Source organism: Panthera leo, chromosome B2, assembly GCF_018350215.1.
Source record: "Panthera leo isolate Ple1 chromosome B2, P.leo_Ple1_pat1.1, whole genome shotgun sequence".
Classification (NCBI taxonomy): Eukaryota; Metazoa; Chordata; class Mammalia; order Carnivora; family Felidae; genus Panthera; species Panthera leo.
In genome coordinates, this window is record NC_056683.1 from 91,867,169 (window position 1) to 91,879,253 (window position 12,085).

Sequence of the window (12,085 nt, forward strand, 5' to 3'; positions counted from 1 at the left end):
CTGTCAGGTTTGGTTAACCCACTCTTGTACCTCCAAACTCCAGGGAATAGATTCTTGGATTCATGTGATAAATCTAAAGAAAGCACCAAACTCTAACTAGACCTGCTCACCTTCTGGTGACCTGAAATAAAGATTTCCCATAATTGAAGCAGACACCAACTAATGAGATAGCTTTTACAAGATGTATGGACCAAGCCTTTACACCTTTTCCTCACTGTTGCTTCTTTTCTCTCTCTTTCATAGAAAGACATTGCCGTTGTCTATATTTCCCAATTCCTTTAGAAAGGGGATAACCTGATTGTTGGATTTGCCATCAGAAACCTCAGTCTTCCCAAGACAGCAATGAGCCCTTAGTTCATCTTATACGTAACTTTGCTGAAATTCCAAATGCCCCTGTATGCTTGAATTGTTTCCCAGGCCCTTTTTATAAGCTTAGAGTAGTAAGCCCACCTAACCCCATTCCTTCAGTTTTTTTAATGTTTGTTTTTGAGAAAGAGAGAGCAAATGAGGGAAGGGCAGAGAGAAAGGGGACAGAGGATCCAAATCAGGTGATTTTTCAGTCTGCTCAGCTTTTTATTTGTTAGGGTGGAATGATGACTTTCAAAAGCTTCTTATATGCCAGACTAGAAACTGAAGTCCCTATCTTAGTTTTTGTAGTTAGTACTTTCAGGGTCTCTAAGTATTTTAGGATCTCTCACAGACTACAGTCAAGATGTCATTACAAGGCTAGACTGTGGAAGGTTTTACTTCCAAACTCCCTCATGAGGCTGTAAGCAGGATTTTTAGTTCTTGCGGTATGGAAAATTCACATGGAAATGGAAAATATCTAGGACAAATGAAGTAAGTTAAAAAAAAAAAAAGCAAACTGGGTTATCCTGAGTTAATGATTTATTATAAAGCTATGGTAATAAAATCAGTGTCGTATTGGAAATAAGTTAAATACATCCAGAATCCACAATCCAGAATCCAGAATCCAGAAATAGACCCATACTTATATGGAGAATGGATTTTTGATAAAGGTGCAAAGGCAATGTAGTGGACAAATGGTATCTTTTCAGCAAAATGATACTGGAACAACTGGAAACTCATATTAAAAAATATAAAATATTACATTATACTCAGGATCATGCTAAGAACCTGAGGACATATATTTGCAAGCTCGTTCATGCTTTACTTTATGAACCATCTTTAGTTTGATACCTGTATTAAATTGACAGCTTTTCCTTTGGGTTTGTGTTCAGGTTTTAGTCAAAGGCTTAATTTTTAAGCCTTCTAGGCTTTTACTCTACTTCTGCCTTGAGGTTTTCTTACCGATTCTAAAAGTCTAACTCTAGCAATTGTTATATTAATACTTTATCTATAACTAAATCTATATCCATAGCAAAAACTTGTTTTCACTGTCATATTGAATTTCAATATATTTATAGCATAGTGACAAAAATTGGGAAAAAAATTTCTATAACTCAGGATCATTTCCTTGTGAGAATCATGATTTATTTTTAAAAATAACAAGAAATACAAATCTTAGGACATCATAGGATACTAGGTAATTTCATGTGATCTACTCTCTTAATCTGAAGCATTTAATTGAAAATTTCCCTAACTAAATTAAAAATATAATTTTAATCAATTTCTAACATTAGACATGTATTTCTTGGCAATTTTCATGAGTCCTTGAGTTTGCTACCTTTCATAATATTGTAAGGAAACATCTTTTTGTTAAAAATACATTGAATTTGTAAACTACCTATGGTTTAGATATAATAGTTGTCATCTTTTACTCTGGAAAAAAGTTCCAAATAAAAATTTGGCCTATGGAGATCTATACCCTTTATTCCAAAATGTTTTAAGTTTAAATGTCAAGTTCATCATCATAACAACAAATGTTCTGGTCCTATTACTTGAATGTAAACATCTGTTTTGGCTTTAATGTCAGAAACATCTGAGCTTAGAACAAATATATTCCTTAAAGATTGAAAAATAGTTTGCTATTGAGAATAAAGAATGGAAATGGAAAGAGAATTTAGTCATTTCAAATGCAAATTTACATGCATGTAACTCTCATTTGCATGCATGCAATTCCAAAATGACTTTATGTGTTTGATGAGAACAGACTAGAATCATTTGGTATACAAAAGCATCTGCTACACATACATAGGATTATTACTCAACTTGAAGAAAAATTTACTACATGCATCAAGTTGACATTATAGTGGCTGTAAACAACAAATAATAAAATATTATTGAATGAATTGCATTTGTTTAAGGACATTTACAATGACAAGTGTAGCCATGTGAAAAACATTTCACTCATCTGTTTCTATTTAAATTTGCATGCATACCATATATTTTGCTTTTATTTTGGTATTCCATGATTTAAAAATTAGAGATGACAAGAAAGTCAGACTTTTATAATGTTTTCTACAAAACTGTGTTTTGTACATTTGATGAGGGTCTTATGCTTCTTAACTCCTCCGTCTCTAATTCTAAATACCTTACTGTCTATAGCCACATGCTCTGCAAAATGTTTTATTTTTTAACTAGAAAAACATTGTGAACTTGTTCAAATCCAAAATATAGTGTGACACAAAATTAAAAAATCAAAAAAGTAAACAAACGGAAAAGCCAATGATACCCAGGAAACAAATTATTTCTAAAGAGTGGATGTATTATTTAAGAAATATTTATTTTTAGTTGTTTCCCAAAATTTTCAAATTGAACATATCTTATTTTTATGACATTGAGGAAAACAATAAGTCTGCCTTTAAATGTACGCCTGGGTTTCTTTATAATATAGCATGGATGATTTGTGTAGACACCATAACACATTCTGTATGTAAACAGCTAAATATTAGCACTATGGAAGACACACAGTCAGAAGAGGAAAACATGCATAAAGCCATTATAAACTGAGTGTAAGTAAATCTATTTACCATAGACATTTATAAAGGTATCACTGAGAACAGTATTGGTTTAAGAAAAAAGTATCAGAAAGAATAAAACCCATCTTTTAAATAGTTTTCAGCGGTAGACAAACATTGTTCTATTTCTTTACCAGGAACAAGACGGTGAAGCAGAATACCAGACTGAGAATAAGAAATGAGCATTGTATTTTTAATTCTACTCCATGTTAGATATATGGTTACAGGTAAGGTATACCACCCAGATTCCTCTTTAAAGGACTTATCACTCAGGGCGCCTAGGTGGCTCAGTCCAATAACTGTGTGACTCTTCATTTTGTCTCAGGTCATGATCTCAGGTTCGTGAGTTCAAGCCCTGCATAGGGCTCTGCACTGATAGCATGGAACCTGCTTGGGATTCTTTCTCTCTTCCTCTCTCTCTCTGCCCCTCCTGCGTGCATGTTCTGTCTCTCAAAATAAATAAATAAACTTAAAAAAGATAAAGGACTTATCACTCCTACTGGCATCTGCATTAGGGTTTGATTCAGGTGTACAGATAACCTCACTCAAGGCCATGCTTTATCTGTGTGGCCTATATCCAGTGATGGATCAACACAGTCAATCTCAGTGTAGGACAGTGTTGACAGGACATATTCATTCCAGATCTCATGAGGTGGGTCAAAATTTTCAGGTATATATCAGTTTGGCCTCTCCCTCTGCCCAGTGCTGCTTCCTCCCTCTTCTTTCCAAAGGTGTTTATTCTTCATTAAAACTCAGCATGATAAAGTCTGTCTCAGCTTTTGCTTTCCCAGAAACAAAATAGTGACGGTAATTCCCAAGAGTGTGCAAAAAAGAGAGTGACAATATTTGCACAAGATCTCTTTTCAGCCTGCCTGCTCCCTGTCAGGGAGCCCCTGACAAAAGGCAGTGGTCCACTTGTTAAAAGTCTCACAGGTAGTGCATTGGCATAGTGTAACAATGAAAAACAATGTGATAGCTTACACTATTTATCAGACATTTGAGAAGTGCAAGATAAATAGTAAATATAAACATTTTATGCCAAAATCAGGGGTGGTTGGAAAAATATAGGAACCAAACATGGTACATGCTCCTGCAAATGTTGAATAGTTGTATTTGCAAGCCATGAGCCTGAAGAAGTTGCCCAATCTTCCCTATTGAGAACTAACACTCCTTTCTTATTTAAAGTCAATGTAGAAGCTCCTTCCCTAGAAGACAACTGCCCCATTTGGCAGCTTCTCCAAATATTAAATGTAAACTTATCATATGACTTAGCCATTCTAGCTCTAGGTATAATTCCAAAAGAACTGTAAATATATGTCCACACAAAAGCTTGTATATTAATGCCATAGTATCATTATTCATAATAATGAATAATGTTGGAAATTCAGTTGGAAACCCAAATTTCCAACTGATAAAGGAATTGTTTAAAGGTCATTTTATTACCCATTTATACAACAGAATAGCCATACGATGGAATAAAAACTAATGAAGTACTGATACCCACCCAAATATGGATGAAGCTCGTAAACATTAGGATAAGTAGAAGCCAATAACAAAAGACAGATTAAAAGATTCTATTTATATGTATGAAAAGTTTACAATAGGCACACTTAGAGACAGAAAGTAGATTAGTGGTTGCCTAAATTGGGAAGGAATGATGGTGGGAAGGAATGAGAAATGACTGCTAACTTACAGGTTTTCTTTTTGGGGTGACACAATGTTCTAAAATTAGATTTTTATGATTTTTGGATAATTCTGTAAATATACTAAAAATAATTGAATTATACATGGTGGATATTTATAGTATACAAATTATATCTCAAAGCTGTTTAAAAAATAGTCATACATTCACATGTAATTTTCACCTATCTCCTAATATTAATTTCCTAACAATAATCAATACCAATAAAATCACAGATTCATTTCCTGAAGTACTTTTTTGGTTCTAAGATCCAATTCTGGATCCCTCATTGCATTTTGTTATCATGTCTGCTCAGTCTCCTTCAATCAACTAGCTTTTTCTTTTTCATAGTCTATTGTTAAAAGGTATTTACTAAGCCCAGCCCACAGTGAAAAGGAGGTAACTGAATTTGTCCTCCTTGACAGAGAGGCAACAGAATTTATGATAAGCTTTTTTTTAAACTATTAAAGTAGGAAATTTGGGGGATAGATATAATGAGGTATGCAATAGCTAGTTTCTCTTTTAAGTTTGTCTACTACTTTTGTCATTCATCAGTGGATCTTGCCTGCATCAAGTTATTACTATGGTGTTCTCATGATGATTTTCTGTTTCCCTCATTTCTTCTACTTGTAGGGGAGGGGGAAATCTTTTCCTTTTATCCTTCTTGGTTCTAGGCTGGGGCAGATTAATAACAAAATACCAGTTTTAATAAATTTTTTTAATGTTTATTTATTTTTGAGAGAGACAGAGACAGAATGAGAGTGGGTTAGGGGCAGAGAGAGAGGGAGACACAGAATCTGAAGCAGGCTCCAGGCTCCGAGCTGTCAGCACCAGAGCCTGACATGGGGCTTGAACTTGCGAGCTGTGAGATCATGACTTGAGCTGAAGTCGGACGTTTAACCGACCGAGCCACCCAGGTGCCCCACAAAATACCAGTTAATAACAGAAAAGCACACAACTTTATTTAATATCAATTTTACATGACACAAGAGCTTTCAAGGAGATAAAGACCCAAAGAGACAGTTAATACTGAGCATTTTTATATTATGTTTGATTAAAAGTAGACAGTTCTGAGAAAACGTGATAGGAAAAAAGCGTATGAACTAATGTAGTAAACTGGCAGAAACTTATCATGGCCTATGAGTGCAAATTCTATTTGATATCCCTCCATCTTTAGAGATAAGAATACATCTTTCCTCCTTGTAGAGAGAGGGTACCTCTCACATGAGCATTTCATGACCTAGTTCAGGGGGGAAGGTCAGAGAGTCTTTCCAGCACCTGCCATTTTTCAAATTCTTTCAGCTTAAAATATTCAACATGCCAATGTGTTATATTTTCCATTCTTTTGGGATTATACCTAGGGCCTGAACCCTATCAACATTTATTAATCAAAATTATTCTGTAAGAAAAATCTGGCCTTCTTTTCTCCTCCACTTATTTATTCAGTCATAAATTCATATCATTGCAGACTCATGGAGTTTTTTTTCCCTTTGAGTTATAATGTAACACTATCATTATTTATTATTTTATCGGAATTCTTTCAGTTTTGGCCATTGGGTGCTTTTATAGGCCACTAAGAGCTTCTATGTCTACTGGCATATACCTTTTTTTTTTAAGTACTCCTTATTTTCTAATACTACAAAAACTCCAGACTTATTTTGCATTTTTCTTACCCTAGATCTAGAATTAACCATTTCTCTAAGGAGATCTGGTTTCTTTTATTGGAAAATGATGTTTAGAAACCAAGAATGTGGGGTTAAGTGTGCTTTGCTACTGTATTGTCACTGATTCAAGCTCTCTGAATGGACAAAGCTGGGAAATACATGTCTGTATAACAAGACATATGAAATATAATTTCTGTAACTATCTATGTACATATATTAAATTTAAGTTTATCCTGACATTTCTGATTCTAATTCAAAACAGGTGTCATTTTAATCTCTTTCTTTTGGGTATTTGTAACTTTTTCTCTAGCCATGAGGAATGGGCTCACATTATCTACAAGTAACTTATTTATTTGTTCAACCCAGTATATATGTAAAATAGTTTCAGAATTATATAGTGTTACACAACTGTCTGTAGCTTTATGATATTTAGTCAAAACAATCTTTACCAAAGTTACATAGATCAAGTCCTTTTCCTCCTATCATTCAATGATGTTATATCATATATATATATAATATAGTTTAAGTTTTTACAGTTTGTATTCGATGCTGGGATCCCTGATATTCTAGATGATTTTTTTAAAAAATCATCTGCAAGCAAGGAAAATATTTTCTTGTACCATTTTAGGGTCCCTGGCTAGGTCTGAAATTCAAAATGACAAAGATTCACAGAACAAAAGCATAAAATATATTTAATATAAATTTTATGTGACATGGGAGTCTTTGTAGGAGTCAAAGAAACAGACTTGTGTACTTTTATTCTAGGTTGATGAGGGATGGACAATTGTGGAGAAATACAATAGGTTAAGGATTATTAGGTAATTGCAGTAAACTGAGGGAAATTTAGCAAGTCTTATTATTAAGATTTATCTTGATGACCCTTTGTCTTCAGAGATAAAGGTACTCCTTACCTCTGGGTATAAGTAGTGTATCTCTCACAAGAAGTTTTTATGAACTGTTTCAGGAAAGAAGAGTGAAGTGGGGGTAAGAAATTCGAGTGACCTTCCTGCTTCTGCTATTTTCTCAAAGTCTTTTAGCTTAAAATATTCAGTGTGCAAAGGCATCGTATTTTAGGGTAGTGTTTGCTGCACCCCATCAGTATCCAATCAAGTTGCTCCTTATGATGTTACCATTCTATGGGTTCTGACAAATGCATAAAGTCATGTATCCACCCACCTAATACCATACAGTATGATTCCAACACCCTAAATTTCCCACATGAAGCTCCCTTCCAGTAGCCCCTCTCATCTTCCTCCTCCAACTACTGACAACTACTTACCTGTTTTAGGTCTCTATGGTTTTACTGATTGGATCTGAGCATACTTTGGCATTCCTTTTTCCTGCCTCTCCAGCCCCCATCTTGTTCTCTTCTTCAACAGTGTTGCATACATATGGCCCCAGCCCTTCTCCTTATCTCCACTAGACTATGGCTTTTATTCCACTGAAGAGATAGCAAGAGAAGAATCCAGTTGAATTTCCTGCCTCTATTGCAAGATTGATGTTGATTTGCAGCACAAGATACTTCTCAGACCTGTTTCTGTAAAGATTCAAGAAAAACAACTCATATATTTTCATCACCCTTTTCAGGGATTTCATGCTATCCTGCCAGGCGGCCCTTAGCCTTTAATAATTTGCCAGCAATTCAAGTTAAACTCTAATGTGTTCAGTTGCATCTATCTCAGTAAGTGTGAATATCTGCTCTCTCTCTTCAAGCACTATTGTTTCTTAGATTTGGGGCCAGTCATTTGTTCTGCTAATTTTGAAGTTAGGTCATCTCTTTTTCTGTTGTTAGAGAGGAAGTGCCCCACTATTTAGCTCTCTACATCTTGGGGCAGAAGCCAGAAGTTCTCATTTCTATGTTCTTCATTTGCTACTATGAATTTACACTTAGTATGTAACCAGGATTCTATCCCCTTAAACCTTATGCTTAGAGTAAAAACTAATATGCCTAAACCAGTCCCAGTGATATAAATCACACAAACTCTGTCCTTACTTCTGAGGAAAATTGTCCTCACTTCTGCCTATGTGCTTACATCCAGAAAGTAAAATCACCAAACTATTACTTTATTTTAATTCTTTAAGTCTTTTAAAATGCATTTAACATCACTCTCTTCCTCCTCTTGCTGCTATTGACCAGTTTTCCATTGCTTTTCAATATGATGAGAAAAATGTCCATTGTAATTTCTGTAGGTTAGATTAACTTCAGGAAAGTAGTCAATTTTTCTATGGGAACTTTTACTTGATAAAATAACATCAAGGATTGTGACTACTGAGTAGCGAAAAAATTTGCAATTTAATGCTAATAAATCCTTGCATTTGCAACCCACTGTAGAATCCAAGAAAACAACCCTCAGTGATATGCAGGCCATATGTAACAAGGAAGTTAAGTAATTTCTTGAGTTGATATCAAGTATGCAGACTGAAGTCTAAATTATAAATAAAAGATTTTGGTGTGTAATTTAACTAGTTGATTTTTTTTTCTTTTAAAAGCCATAAAATGCAAGTAGTTACTTTCATTAAGTATTCAAACAAATAAATTTGAGTAGGAAAAGGAGCCAAGTATACCTCCCTCTTTTTTGCTAATCAAGTTCAGAATACACCCTTTTCATTAGCAAAAACTGTTATATATTTCTAAGAGAATTTCTTTTTCAAAACAATTTTAAATTGGAGAGTTTGAATGAAAATCCATTATTGAATATCTTCAGATGAATCCAAACATGATAATAAAGTCTCATTTTCATACGTAACTCAGTAAAATCTCTAAAAATGTAATAGAGTCACTTAATGGTTAAAGTATTAGTTTCCTTTTACTGCTGTAATAAATTATATGAAATTTAGTGGCAAAACAACACAGATTTATTATCTTACAGTTCTGGAGGTGTAAAGTCCAAACTCCCTCTCAAGGTTTCACAGGGCTAAAGTCAAGTCAGAGGGCTGGTTCATTCTGAAGGCTCTAAGGCTGAATCATTTTCCTTTTTTGTGGTAGCTTCCAGAGACTGTTCAATTCTTTGACTGGTGGTCCATTCTTCAGTTTCCAAATCCTGCAGGGTAACCTCCAATCCTCTCACTGATACCATTGTCACATTTCCTTCTCTGTCTTTGACTTCCCTGCCTCTTTCTTTCAAGAACTTTTGTAATTGGGCCCACTGGATAATCCAAATAATCTGCCTGTCTCAACACCTCTAATTTAATTACATCTTCAAAATCTATTTTACCATGAGGAGTAAAATATTCTAAAGGTTGGTTCGAGGGATTAGAAACTGGGCATCTTTGCAAGAGAATTGTTTAGGCTGCCACACATAATTTAATACTTGAATTCAAAGACCTCAGTAAGGGATTAGAATACATTAGAAAAAATATAAGTAAGTTTCTATTTGTCTTTATTAGAAAATTTTATCACTGACTTTTTTTAATTTTTTATTTATTTTTATTTTTTTTTAAAAGAGAGAGTATGTGAGTGTAGGAGAAGGGCATAAAATACTCAGCAGGTTCCATGCTCAGCACAGAGCCTGACACAAGCTCTATTGTAAAGTAGTCATTCTGTGTTTGAATTTTGGAAGGCAAGAAGCTAAGATGGAGAGAAGACTACTGAATAAGGTTAACAATTACATGTATAATATTTAGTCACATAGAATATACTGAGAGTCATTTGGCATCTGTGCTATTTGATCCTAAGCATTCAGAGACTTGTCTAAATTGTGGAACTGTGAACATTTTTAAACTTAGAAAGTATAGAGGAGCTCATTTTCTCCTAATTTGAAATGTACATAATTTCAGTTCCTTGGAAAATAGAAAGTAGACTAGCCTTTTCATGTGGTTTTCATTAGGAGTGGCATATCTTACAAACACTATAGATTTGAACACCAAATACCTAAATCTACATTATATAGAAAGAAGAGTAAAGTCAAATATATCATCACTCTATATCTTATTTAGCCCAGATTATTCATTTGGTTTTAAGTGCTTTTAAGAATAAGATACATGGGCTCCTGAGTGGCTCAGTTGGTTCCGCATCCAACTCTTGATTTTAGTTCAGGTCATGATCTCATGGTTCCTGGGATTGAGCCCTGTGTCAGGATCTGCACTGGCAGTGCAGAGCCTCCTTGGAATTCTCTTTGTCTCTCTCTCTGTCCCTCCCTTGCTCACACATGTGTGCTCTCTCTCTCTAAAAATAAACACTAAAAAATTCATTAAGATAGACACTTCTTGGGGGGAGAGGAAATTAGTCAATATTAAGGTAACCTTTTATTTTTATTTTTTTCAAATTTCTATTTAAATTCTAATGTACTGACTTATAGTGCAATATTGGTTTCAGGAGTAGAATTCAGTGATTTGTCACTTACAAGTAATACTCAGTGCTCATCATAACAAGTGCCCTTCTTAACAAGTGCCCATCACCCACTTAGCCCATCCTCCACCCCCTCCCTCCATCAACTCCATTCTCTATAGAGAGAGCTTTTTATGCTTAAAGTAAACCATTCTTTTAAAATTCATTTAAAATCATTCAAAGTTTGATTAAGAAGTTTTCTTTTGGTTCCATATTCTTAGATATGTTAATTTGAAATGTGTTATATTTGTATATTTAAAGCCTAAAGCATTGTAATTGTCTTCACAACAAAAAGAGATTTTTGTATTGTGTTGTTTTGACATACTACAATTTCAGACTCTCACTGACTGAGCAATAGACTCCACATAAACCACATATCTAGCTATGTCTTACATTTTTTCAGTATGATTTAATATATTTTCCTCTGGGATTTTACATATTGTATATGACCAGTGAAAACTGTCAATCATCTAAGTGATTATTTATTTCTTTAATTATATTATTATTTTATGATTTTGTTTGTTTATTATTTAATTTTTTGCTATTTGGCATCTCTCTGCTAAAATACAAAAGTATAGCTACAAAAAAACCTCCACTTATTCTTAGGATAAGACTGAGTGAATTAAAATAAAATTAATATTGTTATTATTAAGTTAATATTTCATAACCACAAATAATCATACGACAGTAAAACATTAAGAGTGAATAATGTCTGGAGATCTTTAGAATATTTGATATTAATAGAAAGTAAGTGAAAGTAAAGACCCAGTTTGATCTGCAAAGTGTGCCTAAGAGACCAATCCCTAATTATAGTATTTATAAAATAAGGATATATGACGTCAATTTTGCCATTTTGAGTTTATATATTTCATCATGCCTCTTTAAGACTTAACCTCTCAAAACCTATAGTACTATTGATGGCACTTTGACATTAGTTGGCTATATTCACCGACAGGTAAAAATGTTAAGAATTAAATTAGAAGATAATTTAGTTAATAAAAAGTATGGTGTAGATAGGATCTGTGCTTTAGTTGGACACATTTTGTAAAGTCATTTTGTAAACACACTGTGAGACTTCCACAAGAATTAAATTTGGACCCACACCTATTCTTATTGTGTACTCTTCCTCAGTTTTTCTATGTACATTTGGGCTTCACAAACCAATTGCAAAAAGCTTTTATAAACACTAGGTCTTTGATCCACATCCTTTCACTCAAACACCCCCAGAAAAATACATGATTGAAATCAAACAAGATGTTGTGTGAGTTCAAAGTGCATTTTAAAATCTTTCATTTTAAACAATCAGATAGAAATAACATTTAGATAAATATGCCATAGTGGTCTATTTGTATAATTTTTCCTAGAGACTCAAGTTCCTCATAATTAGGGATGAATAATTTGTCAAAGGTAATACTTTCTGAACATTATTAAAGGGACTTAGAATATTGTTTACTTGAGATTTATAGCAAGTAAAGGTTAGCCTTAATAATTC